Source organism: Antechinus flavipes, chromosome 3 (assembly GCF_016432865.1).
Source record: "Antechinus flavipes isolate AdamAnt ecotype Samford, QLD, Australia chromosome 3, AdamAnt_v2, whole genome shotgun sequence".
Taxonomy (NCBI): Eukaryota; Metazoa; Chordata; class Mammalia; order Dasyuromorphia; family Dasyuridae; genus Antechinus; species Antechinus flavipes.
The window spans coordinates 49,933,301-49,948,217 of record NC_067400.1 but is presented as its reverse complement, the minus strand read 5'-3'; the positions used below and the strand labels follow the sequence as shown (position 1 = coordinate 49,948,217).

General features: G+C 34.7%; 1 protein-coding gene across 1 annotated transcript in view; it reads right to left on the bottom strand.

Annotated features, from left to right (window-relative positions):
• SLC9A9 (solute carrier family 9 member A9) overlaps window positions 1-14,917 on the bottom strand; it is a 719,994-nt gene that overhangs the window by 235,313 nt on the left and 469,764 nt on the right. The window lies entirely within an intron of this gene.

Sequence of the window (14,917 nt, the reverse complement as noted above, 5' to 3'; positions counted from 1 at the left end):
CTTTTGTGTTTGTCAGGAAAATCCCTTTTTGAATAGGCCACAAACTGAAAGCCCCATTTGAAAAGAGTAAATATGATGATTTTGGTTTTGAAATAATCCCAATACAAATGTAATATCTCATATTTGTTTGGTACTATAAGGTTTGAATCATTTGATGTTCATTACCTTCTTTCAGTCTCACGACCGCTTTGGGAAATAGGTAGGTGAGAGGGCCATGTTTTACAACAAACTAGGCCATAGAGAGACCCTGAGATCACATAAAGGTGGTTCTGAGGTGGGATTGACCGCCTAGTATTTCAGGGATGGTATTAGAGTAGGGGGGGCAAGGAGAAGTTGGAATATGCCAATTGATTGGCTGTTTTATAAGTCACTTTTGCTATAACTTCTATTCCACATTGGATTGAGGGTTAAATTGGTATTTTCTCAGTCAGCTTTTGAGCCATCAACTTTATGAGTAGATCCAGCTTCATTACAAACCAAATTAACTTCCAAAGTAAATCCTTCATGATGAGAAGAGAAAGCTACTTTTTTTTTTTTTTTGAAGTGAGGCAAAAAACCAAAATTAGATGAGTTCCTCAATGACAGAGACCATGTTTTTATATTCCTGGTGCTAAGTATTGAACACATAGTAAGTGCTTGTTGACTGGCTAAATGACTTTTTTTTTTTTTTCCTATTGGAAGTTGGTTCTTGAAAACTTACTGCTACTTCTTCCTCTTCTTCAATGATGTCATTGTTTGTCTATCTATCTATCCATCTATCTATATATTAGCTACTTATTTATCTGCCTACATTCTGAACTACCTATCTGTTTATTCATCCATTCCATCTATATATCTACCTATCTATCTATCTATTCATCTACCTATCTACCTACCTACTGAACTATCTGACTAGTCATCCATCCATCCATCCATCCATCTATATCTATCTATCTATCTATGTATTCATCTATCAACCTACATACTGAATTACATATTTGCCTATTCATCCATCCATCCATCCATCCATTTATGTAGTGCTTAAGTTTTGCAAAACAAAATGCATATTATTTCATTATGTCTTTAAAGCAACCCTATGAGGGTAAATGCTATTATTATTTCCATCCTATAGATAATTGAAATTGAAGCTTAGATAGGTTAAGTGGCTTGTCCAAGGTCATACAACTAGCAAATATCTGAGACAGTATATGCACCCTTGCCTTCCTGAGCCTAAAGTTGTGTAGATTATACAACTTAGTTGCCTAAGTCTTAGTTACCTCCCCTGAAAAGATGACAGCATAGCATTAAATGGCCTCTGAGATAGCCTTCAGCCCTAGATGTATGATAATATGACTGTGTCTTTGGTCATAAATATAATAAATAGTGTCTAGAAGGACAACAGACTATGGAATGGATGCAGGCAATCTTTTCCTATACAATAATGTTTCCTGGAGTATGTTTGGTTAATGTTCCTATGCCATAATATATTAAGGCACAGCTAGTCCAATCAATAAATTCTTGAATTGATAGAACATCTTTCTTTCAAAGAGCATGCTGAAAAAAGTTTTGGGCAAAAAAAAAGTGAGGTGAAATGTTATTTTATAAAATACACTACTTCTTTCCATCATGCCTTATTTCATGATCCATTTTTTGATGCTCTGATCTAGTCTGGATGTATGAAGTTTTGAAATGGGCCAGATCATCTATCTGAAACACTCACTGAGTAAAGATCAATACTATGTATGGGGAAGGGGAAGATGCCTGAGGATGTACCTGGAATATGCTGCTTGACCAAATAGCGGCAGCTCCCTCACAAAGAGGGACTGCAGCATTACACTGAGGCAGGATGAATAAAGATCAGAAAGATGGCACTGATCTGCATCCTCATTTAAAAGCACACAGATGTACCCTGAATACAGTGCATCTCAGGAGCCACTTTGGGACTGCTCTAGACCCCTTCCTGACCTATCTTGCTTCTTGTCTTATTTATTTATAGCTCTGAACCAGATTTTTGGCTCCCTAACTTGTTTTGTAAGCTACCCGGGCTCTTTGGACTCTGTTTTGACTGATTTGATGACCTCTCAGCTGCAGATGAGCTCCAGATTCTGCCCCATTCTGACTTGGTGGTATTTTCAACCATGATACCAAATACACCAAAATGCCTTCTTTAAGCCATTCTATCGAATTCCACATTTCTGGTCTTATGCCCGGGAAGGGTCAGAATGAATAGGACAACAAACTAAACAAACTATGCAAAAATTATTTTTTTCTTGCTAAGACTCAATTTTGAATATAAATTTTTTAAAAAGGACATAAAAGAAAATATTTATATATCATTATTGTTGAAACTGTCTATTTTGTAGGATGCAAAAGACAAATGGAAACATTGATTGCTTGATTTTTGTTTTCTGCTTTATCCCCAAATGGATCATTTATTAATTTTTATCATTTGGGGAAAAAAACCACCAACTTCTCAAATAAACTGATCAAAAATGGCAGACTCCCACACCAGTGAAAGGGAGGTTCACTGACACAATATATGTGCCATAGCTCATCTACCCTTATTCACATCCTTCTTCTATTCTCTGGTCCCTTGTCAGTATTGGCAAAGAATTAAAAATACTTTATGTAGATCCATGCCCATTTTAAGCTCTCCTATGTTATTTTTATGAATTTGTGAATTCATAAGTTCAAAGAACTCTATGAAAGTATGAAAATTGTCTCCAATCATGCACATCAAAAATTCCTTGGTAATTTAATTTATAGCCATAGAGCATTACCAGGAGCTACCAAGAAAATAAGAGATTTACTCATGTTAACAGAAACAACACATATCAGAACTTTTCCCAGGTCTTCTTGGCTCTAGACCAACTCTCTATCCACTACATACTGCATCTCAATTGTTTGGTACTGGCAGAGGAAATGAGCATTTTTATTAAATGTCTACTATGTACCAAGTACTGTGCCAAATGCTTTACAAATATTTTCTTTCTTGATAATACTTGTAATAAAATAATTGTTAGGCTATTCATTGAATAAGAAAAATGGTATATTTATTCTAATAGTTATGAAAAATTAGTAAGAAGAACATTTCAGGTATCAAGAGAACCAAGGGACTCTTATTCCTTCCCTTGGTCCTTTCTTTCTTTCTTTCTTTTCCTTTTTGCAAGGCAATTGGGGTTAAATCCTTGCCCAGGATCACACAGCTAGTGTCAAATGTCTGAAGCTAGATTTGAACTGTGATCTTCTTGACTCTGGTACTGGCACTCTATTTATTATACTAAGTAGCTGCCATTCCTTTGCTTCTTTCTCAAGGGACATAAGTTAATTTGCAATAAATATGTGAAAATTTCCTATCCTGACAATTGAAATAGATATGTGTGTTTCCTTCATTGACAGGCACATCTCCCAATTAATACTGTTAATCAGTTTTCTGAAAACAAGATTTTAGCCTTGATGACATTCTGTTAGCTCCATGGTGAAAATGATTATTCATGATGAGGTTACAGTATAACTTGCTAACTTTATAGCCATAATATATTGCTGATGGCATTATGGAATAATGTTTCATGAGGTACCCTTATGTGGATTACACTATGCCTTACATAGGTTATGTAAACACTCATAAATGTGCATATATAAAAACATTCATGAGCTTTATTTGGTGTGTAACTATTGTGATTCTTATTATAAGGGCATAAAAGTTTTGAAAACCAAAATAAAACAATGATATATTTAGTCCCGAATCTAATTATGTTCCTTTTTCTGATGCTTTAAATGGCATATTCTCATTGTAGGGTGTGCTATAGATCATCTTTGCTACTTGTCTTGGAAATAAAAGCTCTATTTAACTTTGCTTTTGACTAGGTTTTTATCCTATTAATAAATACCAGAATGCTGCTACTAACACAGAGGATGCATTCCAGGGACACATTTTGTTGTAAGAAACTTTTTTTTAAAACTAGAAATGGAAATAGTCTAAGAGAGCTAGGGATGCATTCCAGGGTTTAAATAAAAGGATTTGGGACAGATGGGTACAGTATGAAAATATGAGCTACTATTCAAAATACTGTCAACACTAGGCAATGCATTTATATAGAAGCATCAAGAGTCGATCCATCAGCAAATGAAAATGGCCAGATAGGGCCCTTCTGTTTTGATAAGGGGAAGGATTATTTTGAAGAGAAAAAGAGTTGTTATAGTGTTCATAAAGAAGGGAATGGGATGTGTGTATGTGTAAATACAAACATATATACATAGATATATGTGTATATGTGTGTATATATGTTTCCATATCAGATCTATATATCTTTATATCTCTATTATTTATCTCTATCTCTAATCCAAGTAAGAGCTAGAAATTTTTTCATTTGGGGCAAAAACAGCCATGTACCATGGGACTCTGGATGTACCCTGGGGAAAAAAGTGTTATTCCCAAAAATCTGCATGCTGGGTCAAAGTACCAGCCATCCTCTGTTAATTATGGCTCTACCTCTAAGGAGCCTCTCCCATACACTTAAGATCATGCATTTTTAAAGTTAGAAGAAACCTTGAAGAGAGCATCCAGAAGAAATAAAAATCACCGACTGTGGGCAGATTTAGCCAAAGAAATTAGTAAATGATTTATTCTAAAGAAAAAAAAATGTATCTTCTATAGTTTCAAAATTATATTTTCAGTACATTTGTTCATTCAAGAAGGGCTTATCAAAAGGATGCAACAAATACTGTGCTTAATGCTTATGTACAAATACAAAAATGAAGCAGGTCCTTCCTTCAAGGAACTTACTTTCTTCTGGAGAAAATATTCAGATAAAGAAATGATACATATGTACATACATACATACACACAAACAACTATTCCACATATATGCATATATATAATATATATATATATATATACACACACACACACATATATATATATCCATAATATGGAGATAGAGAGAGGGTGTATATGATTTATACTCTTCTGGGGAAAACAACACCTACATAGATATATAAATTATATATATGTGTAATTTACTTATTTATGATGTTATATATGATATATAATAAGTAAATTCTATAAACAGATTTGTATCGCAATAATTGTACCAAGTAAATTACACTTTTAATTGTACATATAAATTTTAAATTTATTTTATTTTTAAATTTAATTATTTGGTTTAATTATTTTACTTAATTTTTAATTGTGCATATAACTAAGTATATTACTTATGTATATGTATATCTACATATACACATTTATAATTTACTTATGTATATGAATATTGTTTTCCACAGACAAATGTGTGTGTATATATATATATACATATATGTATACACACATACATATGTTGTTGTTCTTCAGTCATTTCAGTCATGTTTGACTCTTTGTGATCCCATTTGAATTTTTCTTGGCAAAGATACTGGAGTGGTTTGCCAAAAAGGCAAACAGGGTTAAGTGACTTGCCCAGAGTCTTAGCTAGAAACAAATACACACACATTTATATATACACAGAGGGTAACCAGGTGGGGCATTAACAAGAGAAGTGAAGAGGGAAGATGTTTTATACTTGAGATATGAAATACAAGTCATGCAGAGACCTGGAGATTGGAGGTGGAACAGGGAGTGTCTTATATAGGAAATAAATAAGGAAGATTGGTTGGAAAGCAGAGTAAGTGTGGGGTAATAATGAGGAATCAGCTTAGAAGGTAGACTGGAGCCAAGCTGTAAAAGTCTTTAAATGTCACAGAGATTTTTGAATTTAATCATAGAGATTATAAGTCCCTCAATACCTACTGGAGTTAGTGAGGATTTGCCACAATTATAGAATCTAGAGTTACAATGAACCTCACATTTCATCTGTTTCCATCTCTCTCATTTTATAAATAACAAATGGAGTTCAGAAATCAAGTGATTTGTCCAAGCTAGGTCACACAAGTTATTTGTAGCAGAGACAGGATATTTGAGAAGATCTACAAGTCTCAGGTGTGTATACTCTTTCTAATGCTTTAAGCAACTGCCTAAGGGAGCATGAGAACCAAGGTACATCTGTTTATAGGTAAGAGGGACATTGGAGAGAAGTCAAATAGACCATTCCCCTCATTTTATAGGTCAAGTTCTGAGAAATTAAAGGATTTTGGTTTAAGGTCATACATGAAAAGCAGAATTGAGTCAGAATTTAAAGCCACAACTCCAGTTTCAAATTTGTTTGTTTTTACAAACAAGCCTATAATGCTTCTTAGTTATACAGCTAAGTTATATTTTGGGGGTACTTGTGCACATTTTAATAGGGCTGCTCTCAAAGAATTATGCATTCAAATTAACATAACTTTACATGATTTGTAAAGATTTGTCTTTCATTAAAGAACCTTACTTTCTTATAAAGAAGCTTCAATCCCAGATAAAGATATGACAAAGTTCATTGGTAAACTAATTTATTTTGGTGGCTAAGAAGAACAGTATTTGGGAGGGAAAATTGAAAGTCAAGCAAGCAATCTAGCTGACCACAATTTCCTCTGTTCTGAATATGCTTTCCTGTGCCTTGGAGACTGGTTTTAAATCTAGTTCTGGAGTTCTCATCTGGTCCTGAAATGGTCAAGCTGTCAATGTGTGTAATGAGCACATGACCTCTTCAAAGGAAGACCAGCATCTCTGGCTAGCCAAGACCCAGACATCCTTTTTGGTGGGATAAGTGACTCAGTACGGAAACTCTGGTATCTCAGTACCATTCCCCTTGGTTCTTAATGGAAGGTGTTAATTAGCTTTGTAGGATACACTCCAGGTTAGTATCACCCCATGGTAAATTAGCTGACATTGAGCTCTGCTTTAGCAGTTTCTAGGACCTCATTGCCTTTTCAGGTCTATTTGCCCAGGTGTATAATAGTTTTGTAGATAATCCTGTTTACTGGATATCATCTCTGTGGGACACAGCTTGACACCTTTGATCTCTTTTGTTTCCTGGATAACAGCAGAGCTAATCCTCAGAGACAGGGGGTTGGGTTTTCCTCACTCCAGAGTACTAATGAGTTCAGCAGGAAAATGTAGCATCCAGAGGAAATCCTGATTCTAATCAAGGAGCTATTATGTTTGCTTTTACAAGAAAACCTCCCAACTAATGTTGGAGATCGCCTTGATATTTCCTTAGAAATTTGGGAAGTGAAGGTTTATATTTTCATTCAAATCCTGAATCCTTTTTAAAGTTGAAATAAAAGAAAGTTATTAGTGGATTCTTTTCACTTCTCCAATAAAATTAATTTTTATAAATTTGGTATTTGTGTTGTATTGACCGTATGTACATTCTGTCTACCCGTTTTGTGAGCAAAATGTAAGTTCCCTGAGGGCAGGCACCATTTTGTTTTTCTCTTTGTATCTTCAGAACCCATTATAGTGCTTTGCATATAGTAAGTATTGAACAAATGTTTGTTGAGATGTTGAAAAAGAAAGATAAAATAAATCTTTTAAATAATATATAATACAAACCTATCAAAGAGAAAATTGTTTCTCATACAAAAATATTTCTGAATTTCATCTGGTATAGAAATGAATATTTTAAATAATGAAAATGCCAGTTAACATTTTATATCACCTTCAATTTTTGATGCAGACAAGATATTTTGTAGAATAATATAGTAGCTATTTGAACAAATTTCATAGAAGTAAAGAACAAATCAAGTGTATAGCTAAAAGTTTAAGTGAAAATTTGAAGAATGACTCATGGTTTTCCTATTATTCGGAATATCTTCTCCTTACTAGATGAATCCTATTCATTCCTCAAGGCTCAGATCAAATGCTATCCCCTCCATGAAGTCCTCTTTGATTCCTATAATCTAGAAGTAATTTCTTCATTCTCTGATTTTTTCATAAAGACTTTGCTCATATTATTTTTGGCACTTATCAAATTTTTGTTTGAGAGTAGAGTAGTTTGAAAGAATGATCGATTTAGAGTCAGGGAAGACGTAGATTTGAATCTTCCTTTGATATTTAGCAGCTCTGTTACCTTGGGTAGTTGTAACCTTTCTGAACCTCAGTTTCTTTATGAAATTGGGATCTTTGAAGAATCTCTTTCACAGGTCTCTTGAGAGGATCAAATGAGATAATGCACGTTCATGCAGCAAACTTTAAAACCTGTTTTAAGTATCTGTTGTTATTACTCCTCTCATTTTCCCTAGTAGAATACAAACACTTTGAGCATGCTATTTGTCTTCATGTTACCCAAAGTGTGTATTATTGAATGGAAGGGAGCTCACATTTACAAAGAATTTTAGGGTTTAAGAGTTTTTTAAAAAATCACAACATTCTTGGGAGATGCATTCCATTATTATAATTAATATTAATTATTATAATTCTCATTATACAGATGAGAAAACTCAGAGAGATAAAGTTTATCACATTTATCAGTATGGATGTGTTCATACACATTCTGTCTCTGTTTCTCTGTCTCTCTCCCTCTCGATGTCTCTGTCTTTGGATCTCTCTTCTTCACTACTTTCAGACACAGTCATCTTTCTCTTCTCTACCCATCTACTTTTGTTGATATTGTTACAATGTATCATAGATACAGTTAGCAAATACTTTCAGAATTTGAAAAAATGCTAATTATTTGAGGACAATCTCTTTGTACTAAATACTTTTTATAGTAGCAAAGAGCTGCAAAGTATCTATCTGTGTGATTGAATGGATAAGCAAATTGTGGTTGTACAAACATAATAGACTGTTACACTATTGTATACTGTATACTAATACAAAGGGATACAAGGTTAAGAAAATAGAAAACAGAAAAACAACATAACCAATGATCACAACCACAAACGGAAAGAAGAATAACTACAACAATAGCAGAACAGAATGCAGAGTGATTATCATGGCCCAGCTTGATTCTTGGAGGGAGGAAGATAAAATTTCCTTTTTTTCTTTGCTTAGGCTATGATTGTGAAATATCTCATATATAATGTTGACTTTGATGAACTGTTTTCTCTTTCTCTCTTTTTCTCTCTGTCTCTGTCTCTCTCTTATTGTTTATTATAAAGGAAATGATGTCAAAATAAAAGATATCAATAAAAACATAAAAGAAACAAATAAATATACTGTGGTAAAATCCAATGTTTGAATCAATTTCAAGTTCAATTTTTTTTCAGTGACAGAAACTTAGTGATAATATTACCTATAAATTACAAGCATTTTCATTTCCCTGCAAGGGGATTCAACACCTTCATGGCATGCATCTCAATTGGGGTCTTGTGGATTCTATCTTTTTCACCTCTTCCTTTTCCATGCATGAATCCATCCACTACACATAAAGTTTTTCCAGAAGAGAACGCCTGGATGCATTGCTATTTTACTAACAGTGCACATGGGACCAATAGTAGATAGTGTAATGCAGTTTGTGCAGCCATCCAGAGGAGGATATAGGTAAACAACCAGTGTGGAAGCAATCGCAGGTCACATTCATGCGCATGGAAAATAATTCAAATACCATTGGAAGCCTTTCCTCACCCCTGTGTGGTCAGAGCCCCATCATCCCAGTTCTGCAATTTTCACAGCACTCACTGACTTTAAAAAGCACTGTTACCTTCCTCCCTCCCACAAAGTTGTGAGGAGCAGGCCTGGACCTGCCTTAACTTAATGACCACTTGATAACATTTATGGGGAGACCCTCTCCCATGGAACCCTGCTTGGGTTCCCTCCTAGTCCACAGGATAGAAAGTCATTTCAGCAAATGCTTAACCAAATCCATTTGTATTCACAGTGGGTTGGGTTAGAGTGGGGGGGGGGGAAGAGAGAAAGTAAACTGCTCTCTTTCTTCATCAGGCAAGACAGCTCCATTATTTTGAGAGGCTAGGTGTGCCATAGGGTAGAAAGCCATAAAAAGTTAGGGATACTCCTGTCTCTATAGAGAAGGAAAGGGACTTGAACAGAATCTTTCAGTGTTTGGGGCCTACTGATCATGAGTGCTTTATTCTTTTTTTTTTTTTTAAATTATTATGATGCATTTGCCTCTAGCCTGTAACTAAAAGAGGCAACACATTTTAAAAAGGAAAAAATATCATATTTTGAGAAGTGTTTTAGATATATGTTTAAATAACATCACAAGAATGAGTTATCATGCTTACACATCCTTTCAAGAGAAGGGAATAGGTTTTATAAGATGGGACAGATGTATTTAGCTCTGGAAAGTTAACTGTGTACCCTAGTGTGGAGAGATGCTGTCATCTGTGGGCTAACCCACTGACACAAACAGGCATTCGATTTTTTGTCTTTTTTGTCCTACTTATTCTCTTATTCACAGCAAATTTCTGAACCTCTTGCCATCTATTTACTCATCTCAAATATTAAAGCAGTTTTGTAGCTTCTGAAGTAGGATAAAATATTCTCAACTCAATAAAACTATATACCAGGTCTGACTGGCACCTAGCATGGTGTTTGGGGCAAAATGGTCACTTAATAAAGATCTGCCTGATTGCTTGTACTAAATGCTAAGGGCTCAGAGATGAGAAGAAAGACACTCTCTCCCTCAATGAGCTTCTTCTGTATTCAGTGGATGTAACTGTGTATAAAGAGAATGATAATTCAGTAAAATCTGTGGTAGTATTGAAGGGGAAATCCAAAAAGTAAGACAGTAAATTACAGCAGTGGCAATGTTACCTAGTGGAGAGATCTGGAGTTCAAGCCAGGAAGATCTGAGTTCTAATAATACTGCCCCTGACACCCCTCCAACCCCTCAGCAAGTCACTTAATCTCTCAGTATTCTAGGTTACTTTAAGACTATTACTTCCAGAGTAAGGTGCCAACTTGTACTGATAGAGATAATTTCCTCAGTAGGGTACGAAATAAAATTATGGGTCCAATTCCTACCCAGATTAAATGAGATAATATTTATAAATTTGTGACTGACATATAACAGGTGCTTATTCAATGTTTCTGTCCCTCATCTCTACTTATTTTATCTTCGTTATGCTATGTTGGATACCTTCTGGCATTCTTCCCTCTTTCTTCCATTCAATTTCCTTTTGTGTGTTGTTTTTCCCCTCTAGTTTGAGCCTTGAGGTCAGGGGCCATCTTTTTCTTATGTGTATTCCCCATATTTTATTCAGTTTTTGCCAGGTAACTAGATGTTTAACAATACCCACACCCTATTGTGTCTATCTGGAGTTACAGAAGCGTTGCTGATCTGTATGGTGGAATATTTCGTACTAATGAAATCATAGTCCAGTTTGGAGGGAAAAAACCATCATTGAGCTCTTAATGCTGTTGGTATATATGTATTCTTGAACTGTTTCACTATAATATATCTTGTAATGGTGGGAACTAGCTAAAAGTGCAGAATGAAATAGGATCTCCTCTTTACCAATGGTCTGCCAAAGATGAGTGACTGGGAACTGCCAAGACTTTTAGTTTCCTTTCTGATTACCCCTTGTTTTTTTGTATCCCCCATAGCACCTATTAGGCACTCAATAAATATTTTCTGAATGAAGAAATGAGAAAATATTGCCAACTTGAAAGAGGTCCAAACATCAAAAGCAATCCATTGGGATGAAAAAAAAATGATTTTTTAAAAGAAAAAAAATGGGGATACCTTCTAAAGGTAAATTCTGGGATTCAGAAAAGCTAAAAGAAAATCACAATGATAATCAATCTGGAAGCACCTCTACAAAAATAGGGAATGCTGGAAATAAAGAGAATTTCTGTTATAGAAATGGAATCTCTGCAGGCTTTTGAAGTAGAAGGGAAGCTATATATGTATTCAGTTTTGAATGCTGAAGTCTTTTTTTACTCTATTCTACATGAGAGATCTTTAAATAAATTCATCTGAAATGACATCTAATGACACTTAATGCTGAGCTGGTGGTGGTGGTGGTGGTGAACAGCCTTATTAGCCCTGAAAATTATGGGTAGGATTGAGCAGTGCTGAGGATAGGAGGTGGCAAAATTAAGGCAGACATAGGGGAAGAAAGAAAAAAAAGAGAAAAGAAAAAGAGTCAGAAGGTCAAAGAAGAAAAAAGATGGGAGGAAGGAAGAAAAGAAAGTGAGAAAGAGAAAAATAAAGATAAATATAGTAGAGTGTGGCAGATAACAATCACAGTTGAATCTATTCCTTAATAAGTCTATTATTAAGCTAGACTACTGGTTCTCAAAACATTTGGTCTTAAGCCTCTTTACCACTTAAGGACCTTCTAAAAACTTTTATTTATACTGATCTTACCTATTGATATTCACTGTTAGAAATCAAAATATCTTTGTATTATTATGAAAAAAGTTGTGACTTTGTAGATTCTCTGAAAGGTCTTGGGGACCCTGCATGGGTCTATGGAGCACATAAACCTAGCTAAGCCAGAGGAATAAGGAAAAAGACAGGGATGAATAGGATGTTTCATGGAAGGAAAGCTTTTAGGCTATTGGGGATGTTCTAACCAGAGTGTGGGTGTTCTATTAGTATTAGCAAGGAAGAATCCTGAACTTAAGGACATTTAGGATGTTGCTGAAAGATTGTCTTCATGGAATATCCTCTCGCTGAGCCCAGGGTCTACACCTTAGCTTAGTTTCCATCCCAGAGCTCAGCACAATTCCTTACACATACATAATAGAAACTTAATAATTGTTTATTGAATAGCAAGGATACTCATCAGGGTTGAAATTCCCATTTATTAGACTTTAAAAGGACCTCAGAGACCAGCTGATCAAAAAAATTAATTTTACAGATGAAGAAAGTGAGGGTTAGTCAGAGAGGGGCACGGAAGTGCCAGAGTTACACATTTAGCAAGTGACAAAGGCAATATTTGAACTCAGGTCCACTGGGTCCAGGTCCAAAGCCAGTGTTCTTTCTATTTCATCATGTGCTTAGAAGATTATAAACTGGAGAGGAGAATAGCAAGCACCAAGATTAACAAATGGGATCAAAGAAAATTCTCTCAAGACAAGTGTTTGATAACTGGGAATGCTAACAGAAATGACATTTTATAATAAGAAATGCTAACAATTGAGTATATATATTTATATGTAATTGCAAACATGATGCACAAGTAAAGGTTAAAAAAAAAAGCTTATTTACAGTAATATGTCTGTTTATGAATGTTTACAAGAGACTTAATGAAAGAAAGTTTTCCTCTGCATCTAATCCAAACAAATGTACTTAGCCAGACTACCACACTCCCCATCAAGAACTATTGTACTTTGTTGTTTAGTCATTTCACGTTTGACTCTTCTTGATCCCATTTGGGGTTTTTTTTAGCAAAGATACTGGAATGGTGTGCCATTTCCTTCTCCAGCTCATTATATTGGTTAGGAAACTGAAGCAGAGTTAAGTGACTTGCTCAGGGTCACACTGCTAATATGTATCTGAGGCCATTTTTGAATCCAGGTATTCTTGGACCCAGTGGGCTATCCACTGTGTCAGCCAACTAACTGCTCTAACATATGAATACATAACAATGCTTACGTGGTCAGACTCATTATGTGTTAATTTATTTACCAGACTGATTTTTCCCCCTTTAAAAATATTTCAAGGAGAGCCATTGGAAAGAGGATTGAATATATTTTGAAATGAAGATGATATAAAACCAAAAAATAAAGGGAATGGGAAAGAACAGATCTTTCTTAGGGGCAAAAGCCCCTAAGATTCTACTGGTTTGGGATGTAGAAATTCTCTTTTTCTTAGGACCTATTTTTTCATAAGATGAGACAAAAATGTTTTCAGATAAAGAAACACAATATTTATTTCTAGGCTAATTTCCTATTTTTCACTTTCATGTTGTTCATATTCTAACCAAATATTCAAACCCAGTTACTCATTTATCTCACTCTGTACTCTCCTACCTCTACACATTTGCATGGGCCATGTCCCATGATTGTTATTTCTTTCAGACTTTATCTCCTCCACATCTCTACTTATTGAAATTCTACCTTGCCTTTAGTGCCCAGGGCAAGGGTTGTCCCTTCCATGCTTCTCATTAGTTGAAAAAGTGATCTTATTTTTATCACATTTCTGTAAAGCACATTGTCTGGATCTCTCCTTTGCCCCATTCTACCTTTTAGTGAAGAGGTGCTTAGAACATATAAAAGACTGGAAGTTGGTTATAAGAGATTGTAAGTTTCTTGTGTCGAGCACTGTTGCTTTTTGTTTTTGAACCTGAGTCTAAGCACAAAGTGAATGCTTTAAAAATGTGGCTGAAGTGATTTGTTGAGAGTGACATGTATATGAAACAATAGACAGTTGGGTATCACATTCTCAAAGGTAACTCACACCTCTTTCCTTTTCATTAGCAAGTGAGACGCTACAAATGTACAGAGTGACATGGGTTATCAAGCACAGCCATGTGATCAGGAGGCTTTGTTCGACTGTTTTTGAGGGCTATTTGTCCGGAAGTATATATCATGTCAAAATAAAACACATCGATCGACTTTTTTAAGTGACACAAACTAATGGGTTAAAAACAGATGATCATCTCCTTGCACCTAGCACATGGGAAACTTGTTTACTAAAATAAGTCAGTTAATTTAATCAAATAGAGAGCACAGTTTGCATTTCATTAAAATAACAAATACTCTTGACTATCTTTTAGAGGGATTGTACAAAAGTCCATATACTCCATTTCTCCTGGAATGAAGATGTCCCATTTTTGCCATTAACCTTGCCTATGAAAAACCTACCAGCAAATCTAAGTGTTCTTAACTTTTTTGTGTCATGGAGTCTTTGTTCAGTCTGGTGAATCCTACAGAACCCTTCTTAGGTTTTTTTGTATACATTTTAAAATTATACATTTTTTATATTATTTATACTTTTATTTTTAAATGTAATACATATGTAAATTTAAAAAATACATTTTTAAATGTATAAAATAAAATGTATAGGATTATAGAGGAACCAATTATGTTGAAATATTTATCATTTATTCATGGACCTCAATTTAAGAATCTCTGATCTAGTCACTAAAAAGTCCATATGACTGATCAATCAAT